Source organism: Papaver somniferum, chromosome 1, assembly GCF_003573695.1.
Source record: "Papaver somniferum cultivar HN1 chromosome 1, ASM357369v1, whole genome shotgun sequence".
NCBI classification, from domain to species: Eukaryota; Viridiplantae; Streptophyta; class Magnoliopsida; order Ranunculales; family Papaveraceae; genus Papaver; species Papaver somniferum.
Genome location: NC_039358.1, coordinates 129,859,410 through 129,872,078, shown reverse-complemented (window position 1 = coordinate 129,872,078; position 12,669 = coordinate 129,859,410). Strand labels below are relative to the sequence as shown.

The 12,669-nt window shown below is 36.9% G+C and overlaps 2 long non-coding RNA genes across 6 annotated transcripts; one reads left to right on the top strand and one right to left on the bottom strand.

The window, feature by feature from the left end:
• Positions 1-434: 434 nt before the first annotated feature.
• Positions 435-5,521, top strand: LOC113300404. Of its 5 annotated transcripts, none has more exons than XR_003335778.1 (9): positions 435-577; positions 671-715; positions 826-923; positions 1,313-1,343; positions 1,486-1,644; positions 1,920-2,025; positions 3,445-3,611; positions 3,722-3,908; positions 5,221-5,521. It is a non-coding gene; the product is annotated as an uncharacterized LOC113300404 (long non-coding RNA). The 5 variants fall into 5 exon arrangements; XR_003335780.1 differs by having other exon boundaries at positions 1,477-1,644; XR_003335781.1 differs by adding an exon at positions 2,686-3,071 and having other exon boundaries at positions 671-923.
• Positions 5,522-6,789: 1,268 nt separating this feature from the next.
• LOC113300397 lies at positions 6,790-9,427 on the bottom strand. Its single transcript, XR_003335774.1, has 5 exons — positions 9,023-9,427; positions 8,205-8,273; positions 7,981-8,050; positions 7,750-7,884; positions 6,790-7,478 (listed from the first exon to the last, which is right to left on the bottom strand). It is a non-coding gene; the product is annotated as an uncharacterized LOC113300397 (long non-coding RNA).
• Positions 9,428-12,669: the final 3,242 nt, after the last annotated feature.

The following is a 12,669-nucleotide window of genomic DNA, read 5'->3' as shown; positions in this document are numbered from 1 at the left end:
AATTAGGTTTAAAACTTGGTTTGAGACATAACTTTATGAAAATCATTATAGAAGGAGATGCATCAAATGTGACTGCTGCTATTCTTGGCGAATCAAGAGATATTCCGTAATTAATTTGATCTGAGGTTCTGAAGATTAAAAATTCATCAGGTCGATTTGATGTTATCAAGTTTCAGCATGTTCGGAAGAGTGCAAATCATCTGGCACACGATTTCTGCCAACATGCTTTTCATGATAATGTAAATAATTGGTGGAATGCTAATTCTCCACCCTATGTATTTATGCAAACCTCAAATTTTGAGGTAGTTTAATAAAGTTGGGCTCTTTTTGAGCCCTTTTCCTCTTAAAAAAAAAATTCTGATCCCACAAAGCTAACAAAAAAAAGCATAACTTGACACCATGCTTACACCTCGTATGACTGATGGCGATGAAAAACCAGCTGCAGTTACCCAGTACTCCACTTTTGTGAAAAACCAGAGATCCAGAAAAGAGAGAGGGGATGTGAAGTACAAAAAGAGAGATGAGAATGGTGAAAAATCAGTTTTCTCGAATGAATAAATCATTGTTGATGAAGAAGGTAATTTTTCGTATTCCTTTTCATTCTATTTCTTTACTTAAAACATAAACCCCATCCATCACTTTCCTAATCATTGTCTCAATTCAATTTCAGATCTTTCTCATGCTGATGAAGATACCGATCCAAATAACGATGAGGGTATCCATCAACTTAGATAATGAAAGTAGTTCTCAACTTTGATTATTCAAATTGGGTTTTTGCTAATTTTTGAAATAATTTTCTGATGAAATATTGCTAATGCAATATAGGTAACCACAATAAGACTGTATTGGCTTTGGTTTCCTTCGCCTCAATACTTAGGTTGAATTACAAATTCCCGTACATTTTCCGCCGAATTCAATCCGATGTAAGTTTTCAAAGTTCAGTAGAATGTGTACAGCATTATGTGTTCGTGGAAATGCCTAAGAAAAATTAATACTCAAGTTTTCTACTGATTTTATAAAGAGAATATTACACTTACTTACAACTTCCGTTAGCAAACTGCTCCCCACTTCTATCTTCATCCAGTTTCACCTTTGAAAACTATTCCCAGTTTCCCACTTTCATTCTTCATCCACAGTTCGTGGATCAACAATCTCTCTGAAACTTTTCTTCCTCAATCCCATTTGGTGTAACTCTCTCCTCTCTATTGTTTTTCATTTTTATCGATTTCCTCCAAATTTATTAATTAGAGTTTTTAGTTTTCTGTCATTTCGAGCTTTTAAATTGATTTGTTGAATGAACTTTTTATTACAGATTCGAGGATGGACCAGCTGATTATGTTATGGTAAGTGGATAAATTGTTATTTTCTTGGGGTTTATGGTATAATTCTTGGTCATGTTTGATTGTAATTGTGATTATGATATTGGGAGGAACACTATTAGACACATTAGCAACTGATAAAGATTACTATTTTGAGGGGCAAAAGGAAGACTATCATAGAAGCCTATGGAAGCTGTTGAGGTTGCTGATAAGATGGAAGAGACTGAAGATACTATTTCGAGGAAAAAATCGATGGCTTACAACATTGAAGATATTTTACATTCAAAAAGATTCACATGGAGCAGAGACTGCTCTTCTTTCTTCCGTATGTTTGCGATTCTTCTTTCTCATTTTATCATGACATTAATACTTCAGTTAAATAGATGAATAAATGGTCTAGGGAGTGATATTTGTCGGTTGGTTTCGAGTCCTTATTAAAAGTGTTAATCATATGGTATTTTGGATGTAGTTATCCATTGCATTGGTAAATGTGGCCTGTGGATGTCTAATGTTTAATGATTTTTCTTAAGTCATATCTATAAGTAGTATTTTGGGTTTGAATCTTTATGGAGTTTTTGAATCGGATGTTGGTTGATTCAGTTTCAAGGCTGTTCAAGTGTGCCCACACTCGCGATAGAGCTCTTCTAATAAATGTTGGATGACTGCAGGCCTTGAAGTGGGTACATCAAATTCTCATATCTTGGTGGTAAGTTGTACAGTTGATTCTTATCCTAATTTATCTTAAATGTATTTATATTAGTAAACACCCTACCGTTTCGATATGCAATGTTTGTAGAGTCTGTTTTGAAAATGTATACCTGTGCTGCTCCTCAATTGCCTTCAAATTGGCAATCAATGATAGCATCAGAAATTACATTTCATCTTTACATTCATCGATAATGTTAGAAACCATAGAGCTTTTGAGTTTAGATTCTCTTCTACTGGTATTCAACATTATTATAATCCACTTTTGAGCTAGAAGATAACACATTTCACCAGCAACATAATGAGCAAAACTTTTGCTACTGCTAGAACCAAATTTTCTTTATGTGTTTGTCTAAATTTCTAATTCAGTGTGTTGAGGATCACAGTTTATTTCTCTAAATGTATTGACAAACACTGTAATTTGATTTGTGATTCACATATATCTAACATAGATTAGCATCCATCTACTTAGTCTTTGCGGCTTTATAAGCACCTGCCACTGTGTATACGATACTAATTCACTTTTAGATACAAAACAAGATTATTGGGCCGACCGACCGGAGGGCCCGTAGGGAGGGAGTCCCTTCTATGACCACTTTTTTGTCAAAATGAAACCTAACACAAATTCTCAATTTGATAAAAAGATTGATTTTGGTGGTAGTCTTTGGGAGCTGAAAAGACTAAAACACCCTAATACTTGAAAATAAGTTCATTCTTAATCCTATCTCTCTATTCACGACTTCACCACCACCATTAGCCGAATAACCAGCCGCAGCGTCTCCACCATCTCCACCGTAACCTGTACCACCACCGTGGAACCATAGAACTGAACTAATTCAAGCATTTCGTATTTCCGTTTCTTACTCACCACCACAACCTTCCTCCTTCAGTTTCGAATTCTACCCTCCACCTCCAGCAACACCATCACCACCATTACAGATTTCTATTTAACATGTTCAGTTCTATTTCAATTCATACCAGTTCAATTGGATTTCAGTCCATGCCAATTTCGATTCCGATAATCCCCACCATCACTACCAGCACCAGGTACATAACCATCCTCTTTTCTAATTACAATCTATAATACAAACGCAGTTCGATTTCCAACCAATTTTTGAATGGGTATAGATTTAATGGTTTTTATGAAATGAACCTTTGATTGAACTGACTGGTAATTTTGTTTAGTTGTGTAAAATACTTCTTTTTCATGCACTTCAACTATTTGAGAAAATACCCCAATAAAAAACTTATGTGAATATCAAACTTACGTGTATAGATTTAATTAGATTCGACCGGTTAATCTGCTCGTTATGTATTGCTTGATCTCCTAGCATGGTTTATCTGCTCATTATGTATTGCTTGATCTCCTCGCATTATCAGACAGGTTATATCATCTGATTTCCTGTAAAATTCTTTTCAGATGATGAAAAGCAAGCTCATTTGAACAATCTGGAGAATGCAGCTGATAATCTACAGCTCTTCAAGGCAGATTTGCTGGACTACAACAGCCTTTGTGCTGCAATTGCAGGATGCAGCGGTGTTCTTCATGTTGCCAGTCCATGTACAACTCCTGTGTCTGATCCTAAGGTGAGAGTTTCTAGGGTTAATAATGGTTCTGATGGGAAAATTTTCATCATGGGTTAACATGTTTTATGCAGAGAGATTCGGTACGTTACATACTGAATGGGTTGTTGCAGGTTGAACGGATTGAGCCTGCTGTCAAGGGTCCGCTTAATGTACTGAAGGCGTGTACCGAGGCTAAAGTGAAGAGGGTTGTGGTTGTGCCATCTCGTGCTGCTGCTATTTGGAACCGTAACTGGCCAATTGATCAACCCATTGATGAGTCTTGTTGGTATGACAAGGAACACTTGAATACCAATTAAGGTATGCTCTTACCAACTTCTGTTAGCTTGACACCCTTGAAATATATGCAATGAGCTTTAAACTGTATATGATTTTAAACTACTCTCAGTCTTCACTTTCCTTGAGATTGACTTCATCATGTATGTGTGTAACCGAAGCTCCTTGATATGTCATGATGAAGTCAATACCTAATGACTTTGGTTCGACTGAGATTAACCAAATGTCAAGGTCACATTAGGATATGTTTATTGGCTAATCATTAGAAAACTGGATTATTAACTACTCCTATATTTGAACCATGATGTAAGAGTCAGCGTGAAAGAATGTGATTGAAAACAGGAAATTCTTGGTAATAATGAATGTCTGATTTAAGTATCTTCATGGAGTGTCTGGAGTTACCAGTATCTAGTCTACTTCTCAAAACACGGTGAATATACTACATGCTAGTCCACACATATGCTAAAAAGAACAATTATTTAAATTAACTAATGTTAATGGTTAATATACTACATGCTAGTCGACACATATTCTAAATTAAGTTACATATGCCCCAGGTATCAATAAGTTGTATTTTATATTAAGGTCCAGTAAAATTTCAAATGTGAGCTAGTTTATTTTCTTCATTCATTGTTAATTGTTGTTTAATTTAGAATACCAGAAATTTGCTTGTATAGACTATAGTTTATCATATTGATTGGGTTACTTATTTTTGAGTATGGGGTCCAGTAGTGTAATGACAAGCTGCTTTCACTGCAGAGAAGCTTGTCTTCCTTGGAGCTTCCTAGAGCTCTTTCAATTGCAAATAGTGCATCTATCTCATGTAAGGGTTAAGCAGTAGTAAGTGATATTAGTAAATGCAAAAAGTAAAAAAAGCAAATGTTAAAAATGTCTGACTCTATCATATCCCAAAATACGTGCTCTAAAGTTCTGCCCTAAGCTTCACACTTTTACCCATTCGATGATTCCTTATACTACAGTCTATACAATAACCTAAGCATGTGCATATGAATGCTCACGTAAGCTTATGTTTCCCTGCTCACTTTTTCTCCTTCCCCTCATGATCGTCCATACATTAGTAGTGGTACTGAATTGTTGATGCCCATTGCTTTCGATTTGGAGAAGTCTTTCATGGAATCTGTTATAAAGTATAGAGTACCTATGAACTGCAAACTCAAAAACTGGGCTGAATTTTGTTATTTCAGTTCCTATTTCAATTTTGTGTCATGCTTATGCTTTGGTTCGACTGAATATTTTGTACTTGAGTGTAATACTTCATTAACCTTGATATGACTTTGTGTGTTTTATAAGATGAGATGTCTGTGTTTTGTAACAGGGAGCTTGAGAAACAAGCTGCTGAAGGTCGAATAATGAAGGATAAACCACCTCAGCTCCGTCAAAGTCCTAGACTACTTGAGCTACAGAAACAGAGAGATGCTCAACTACAGGTCCGTCGAGTTATAGGTAAAGACAAACGTAATGCTGGATTTTGACAAAATCCCTTAGTCGCCAGCAGTAAAAGTAGATGATTGTATGAAGTAGGTAATTTGTTAATGTTGTCATAGGTTGAGTACTGATATGGGATTGCTTGTACCGTTCAGGGTTGGCATCATATATGAAGCATCCATTTCTTCTTTCAAAGTGAAACCTAACACAAATTTACAATTTGATAAAAAGATTGATTTGTATCACTAAAATTACTTACCAGCACCAGCTCCACTGTCACTAAAAGTATTCTGGCAAATTAATGGTACGCGTTATCAGTATGAAATAGCCGAAAGTCAAATGACAATTTCTGAACAGTCTCATTACAACAGTGCTTCGTTTTTTCTTCGGTCAGCCCTCCAACCGTGGCTGCGGTGTTCTAGTTTATAACCAGCTACATAATAAGCAGAACTTTTGCAACTGCAACAACTAAGCTTTTAATTTCATCCACTTCAAACTGTGCAGAAGATTGTTTGGCACAATACTACTGAGCAAAGAATAAGTTGCCACCAAATAGTTTTAGCTTAGTTAATACTCAGTTGAAAATAGAGTACTAAATTGGGCAGGTGATACTTCAAACTTAAGGAGAGCAACTGCGTAGTGGAAGGGAAATACCACATACACGGAAAAAATAACGAATTTTAGATAGAGGGGGCAGGGGGTGATCCATTTGTTTATCCTAGCAAATACCACGTTCACGATTCAACACGCATCACTCATGTTGTCCGTGAATTATATGTTGATTCTGATGATATTGGTGAATATTCCACTGACAGTTTAACTTTACCATTGTTGTACACGGTATAGATGAGGAGTTTGCAAAGGGTGAAGTTGAAGATATCGTAAGAGCCAATGACGACGCCAGTGATGCCAAGAAAGGTGCTCAGCAGCACGGAAGGAGATGGTGAAAGTACAGTGTTTAGAAAGAGCTATTTGAGGATGAAGATCCATCAGAATTTATGTCGGGATCAGATAGGGCGCAACCGAAGTATATCATACTGGAATATTTTTAAGCGTGTGAAAATTAAGTTTCCGTCGACATGCACCCTCACAGAAAAGTAAGAGTTTGCACTAATATGTTACTGTTGAGCGATTGAAAAAAATTCCAACGCAGTTAAAGGGTTGTGCATTCTCTCTTTTACCACATATCATTTCTCCACTGACAACATTGTAGTAATTTACGAGTTAAGTGCTAGGGTATTGGCACAAGTTTTTTATGAATAGTTCTGTACGTTTGTGTTGAACAAGTGTTTAGAAACTTAATGAAAGCAAATTTTGAATTCTGCTAATTGATTTATTCCCAAGATCAATAACCAAGCTAAAAAATTGGGACCAAAACACCAACCCATGCTTATGCCCGGTGCAAGTTTGCTCTCTATGTCAAAGAGGGCATATGTAAATTTGTTGTTTCCACTAAATATGGTGTAATTGAACTCTTTTAATAGAAGAACAAGCACGTTAATTTACAGTAGATATATTAACCCAAGAAAATTATTCCTATAATATAAACTAGATTTTGTGCCCGTGCTACGCACCGGACGGACCTGAAAACCATCCACCATCATTTTTTTTTTCTTTTACTATATTTTTGGTTTGGCGTGGCTACTGGTTTGGTGTGACGTAGCCACGCCCCATCGTGCACTTTTTATTTGGTGTGGCTCGGCTTCGCTTCGCCTCGCCCCGTCCCAATTTGGGGTGGCTTGGATTCGCCTCATCCCATTCTGATGCATTTTTTATTCAGTGTCGCGCGACTTTGCCTCGCTTCGTTGCGATACATTTTTGATTAGTTGTGGCTCGGCTTCGGCTTCGCTTCGCCTCGCCCCGCCCCGTCCCGATGCATTTTTGAAATGGTGTTCCACGGCCTCGCCCCACCCCGTCGCGATGCCTTTTTGATTTGGTGTGGCTCGGCTACGACTCGCCCAGTTGCTTAGGATTTTTGATTTGATGTCGCGCGACTTCGCCTCCCGTCCCGTTACTTAGAATTCTACGTAAACAATGAATAAGAGTTTGGTATTTCCTCTAAGTCTTCAGCTGATATTGATATAGAATGTACATTCACATAATTTACATCATCCTTTGATAAAGTGGTATGAGTTGTGTTTCTTTTTGCTGCATAAAAAAAACAAACTCTTCAACCGCTTATGAATTGGTATAACTAACAATCATGGTTATAGATATTCAAGTCAGGCACAAAATCTGGGTGGTGGGTTTAGGATGTGCAATATCGTATACACACCATATGTAATTTCTAAAGCAGATGAAAAAAGAATACATCTTTGAAATAATATTGTTTGAGAATCAGTTTTGATTATCCAGCTAAAACGGTAATTAAGAAAAAGAAACTAACAACCACATCAAAATTATGAATGCAATCATATACCTTAACTCAAGTTTTCTTAATCCTTGAAGTCGCAGTTGACTTGAGATCGAAATACTTCAGGTCCGGGACCAACCAACTGATGCTATGGATTATGTACAATATATTGCCCTTATCCAGCAGCTATGGATCCAGTACCTGGTGGAGATCCAACCATATATCCAGTATCATACTATTGGCAAACCAATTGTCATTTACAGAAGCACATAATGCTTTATGAGACATGGATTTTACCTGAGCACAATCAAAGATGCACAATGATTTTAATTGGTATAAAATCCCTCTTCTATGACAGTGTTGAAGACTGCAAGCAGTAAAAGGCAGTTTTGGACTAAGTTTCATTGAATAGTGCGAGTGTTAAATCAAAATTTGTGTTGCCACAAAAACTTTCAAAAGTATTTGAGATGAAAAATCGCCACAAAAGCAGTGGAATTCCAAAACTAGAGATGAAAAATCACCTCATCCTCATGACGTGGGAGATCCTGCTTTAACTTTCGATTTTGGATATCCCAAACTGAAAGTATAAACTGTATTAACAGAGATGAGGTTCATCTTTAATCAGTATGGTAAAAGAAGTTTTTTTTTTTTGATACAATCAGCAGGTGGTAAAAGAAACTAGTTAAGGATGACTTGTTATTGCGCACATCAACCGTCTCTTATCAATACACCGTATCACATCTATATTCCCTAAATAAATTAAGGTAAGAAATATGTTATTGTTTAGCTATGTGTGACGTATTGGAACTCCTGCCATTCAAAGTGCATTCTAACCCTTTTGGCTTTCCATCCACATACCCGGGCTAAAAGTAATTCATATATTAACATAGTAACAACCTTCTCTGTAATCTGTACCACATCTAAATAAAAATGAAAGAAGATAAGTAACTAACCTAAAAAGAGAAAAACACTTGATAGTAGTTCATACTATCAATCAATAATATGAACCAAAAACCCTAAGCAAAATAAATTTGTAAGAACCAATAACACAGAGAGCTAATGAAACAAAAGTAGTGAACAAATAAAAAATTACTGAAAGAGAAGAAACACAGTATACATTGAGTTTGCACAATCTATAATCAATCTGATAAATAAATTTTTTTAAGAAAAATCAAAATATTGAAGAAAACCCAATACTGAATTAGTGTAGGAGAATTACATTTGGGAATTTTCCATTTGCAAAAGAAAACCATGAGAAACGAAATCAGGACACATGATTTTGAAAGTTACAAGATATGGGTTTATGATATATCAGTAATTAGAATAAGAGTAAAATCACCTTGAATGGCTATTAGGGTTTCTCCGTAACTTATCTTGGATAAAAAATCGTACCTGCAAAATCTTTTAAAAAAAAAATTGGGTTAGGGTTTATTGATTCAGAGAAACAACCAAAATTGAACCTGTTTGCAATCCACTGTATCAAAAACCAAAGCTTTCCTTCAATCGACGAATCCCTACAACACAAACACAAGACCCCTTCTTCAAATCTTAAAAGAAAAGAAAAACAAACAGTCTCAAAACCCCAAAAGAAGATTTAAAGGGAAACCCCCAAAACTATCTACTCTACATCTCCATCTCGCGGAAGTACCACTTAATCTCCTTCATCAAACACTGAGAGAAGAAAATCGAGCGGTGAGTTCGTGAAGAGAAAGCAGCGAAAACTCTTGGTTTTTTTCTTTGATGTTTCCGGGAGACTGTTTTTTCGTTTTCCATTTCGTTTTTTTCATCAAAAACCGGTATTCACTGTTACATTCATATCATTTGAGGAAAAGTGGAACGAATAATTTTCAAGGGGGCGGGGACGCTCACCCAAGGGTGGGCGACGCATGGCCTCGCATGGCTTAGGAGTTTAAAGGGTTTGATGTATTCTGAACTCTGAGTTATATGGTTAGGGCATAAGAAACGCAGGAAGTAGCAAATTTATTTTTGAACCCTGTTTTAGGGCATACCTAAAACTTTCAGGGCATACAAACCAATAGCCCCACCTTGGGTGACCTTATAAGGGGTATCCTATGGGTAGTTCAATTATCTATATACCCTTAAACATTTCAAATTACTAATATACCCTTACCCCTAGTACAAAAACCTAAAATGAATTTATCAAAATCAGTTTCAAACAAGTCTTCTTCTTCCTCCCCTCCCCTTCCTTAGTCGAACCCTCGCCCAAATTTTTTTTCATCGCATCGCCGCGAAACTGATAATCGTCGATTCGTGAAAATTTGATCGGCGATTAAACTCAACTATATAATGGGTCGTCGTAATAAAGTAATGCATTCTAAGAAATCAATTGAAGAACCAATTGAAGATGAAGATGTTGTAGAAACTGAAGAACAAACTGAAATCCAACCAGAAATCGGACCGGAAGAACAAAGTGAAGAACCAACTCCTGAAATGAGAATAAGAAGGTAAGTTTTACAAATCCATCTCGTATTTGATGTTTTTGATTGGTATAATAGGTTTAATAGTCAAAAAATTAGGGTTTTGCGGCGGTTACAGTGTATGGTTCGACTTAAAAGTAACTAAACTCTGAAAGTGCATATGAACAGTTCGGCTTAACATATTCATATTCGTGCATATGAAAGTGCATTAGGTGTTTGAATTATTTTATGAATTCATTACGCGTCGAATATGTGTTTCAATTCATAAATATAGATTCGGCTTATTCGATACTTATAGTTTTGAGCCGAATATGTAGGATCAGCTTGGAAGTATTTTGTACATATAACCCGAACCATACACTGTGTATAATAATCAAAAGTTTAAGACATATTCGGCTCATTTGTGTTACTTCGGGTAAGCCGAACCTGTTGATCTGTTGGCAATTTTTTGTTATTTCAAATCCATATTTCATATAGTTCATATTCCTTTGTTGTTCGAAGTATTAGGCTCAATAGTTTTATACTTGTGTCAGGAACAATGCAGCTAAAAGAGGAAGAAGATAGAGGTGACTCCTTCTACTTCTAAAACTCCCGATCCTCGAGGAGGAGTAAGAAAAAATTGGGAGTGGAAGGTAGAGGAACTGACATTTTGGAAGAAGTAGATGAACAAGGAATAAATGGAAGACAAGAAGAAGGAATAGATGATGATGAAGAAGTTTGATGATAATCAAGAAACACAACCCCAACGAAAACCCGAGAAAGGAAAGAAGGTTGTTGAACCCAAGAAAGGAAAGAATGTTGCATAACCCGAGAAAGAGAAGAAAATTGCAGAACAACGGATTACATGTTTACACATTCCTGATGAGGATGACGTATTTCACCTCGATCGGATGGTTTGCCTCATGGTCTTCCCAAAGATGGAGGAAATATGTTGATCGGGTACGCAGATTCATGGGAAAAAGAATTTATGAGACTCCTGATCACAACCGTGCAGTCCGAGTATTGAGACACCAGAGGGCAGCGGAATGGAAACTTTCTGAAGAGGTTCCTGAGGTGTTTGCTTACGTACAATCCTCTGCTTTATGACCTGTCATTCAATATGGACATCAGGAATATGATAGTGTGACGGCATCCGCCTTTTTCGAGAGATTTTATCCAGAGACTTACATATTTCAATTACCTTTTGGAGAGATGGCAATCACTCCTGATGATGAGTAAGATTACAGGGCTTAAAGCAAGGGGTGTAAGCGTGGATGCTGATTATTATGACATGAGTTGGGAGGAGCTCTACCAGTTGTACGAGGAAACTCTTGGTTGGGATGCATACAAAATTGAGTTGGAGCTTTGTCGATCCGTTAAAGATGGCGATTCCGTTTTCATACCTAGTGGGAAAAATAAGAAGAATAAGAAGATCAAGCTAACTAACTTGAAAAAGGAATTTGAGGGCACAAAGGAGAAAGTAAAGGATGGGGTGTTGGTAATGGACGAGATCAAAGTGAAGCAAACCGGAACGGCCTACTTGATTTATACTCTTGACAGAGATATCTTTCCTGACCTTACCGAAAACAAGGTGAATGCTAATTATCTCCAATTAATAAAGAATCTTGCTACCGTTAACAAGAATGCTTGGGTAACGACTTCACTTGCTTTCCTGTTGGACCAACTTGCGACCGCTTCTAGGTTGACAAGTACAAATATTGGAGGAAACTTCAGTATGCTTCAGGTAATTCTCGACGATCAAACTTCAAATTTTTTGGGTCATCAGTGTCTGGTTCGACTTATTACCCACGTACAAGCCGAACATTGTACTTGTCAGGTTCGGCTTATAAGACTTGTTAATTATAAGCTGAACCATCCACTGACTTTTCAAATTTCATTCTTACCTTGTGTGTCCAAGCAAGCAATTTCTAGTGTTCTGTTTCTATTACTTCGCTTCCTTTAATTTTTGGATGTTAAACTTTGGATATAGGTGTAGGTATATGACCATTTCCCAGTTTTGGAATTGGCCAAAAACATTTGAAAAGAATGTCGACTGGGTTGATACAGATCCAACAGCAGCAAGGTACGAGTACGAGGACTCGAAGAAAAGGAATAAAAAACAGTTAGTAGCAAGTTTAAGAGAGAAGTTAGACACAATGGGTGTTGATGACGTCGTTTTTCAACCATATGTGAAGGAAGATGAAGAAGATGAATTTGTTGAAGATGATGATATGCCGGTGGGTATGTACCATGGGTCATTGTTTTATCCCGGTGGTTATGTAATATACGATCCTCGGCGAGTAATCCGTCAATTAGGATGCATCCAAAAGGTTCATTTGTTTGACGAGAAATTCAGGTTGATGCCAAAGGGTGGTAATGGAACGAAAAGCACCACTTCATCATGGGAACCAAACTATGAACCCGAACCTACCCTTGAGCATTGGTAGAAATTAGATATCAACAAATTGGATGTTTCCAAGTTAGCACCTTTAGGTGATGATCCATGTGAAGAGGATCCGGAATACATGGATTGGTATAAAAAAATTTGTCATCCCTTCATTATCAATAA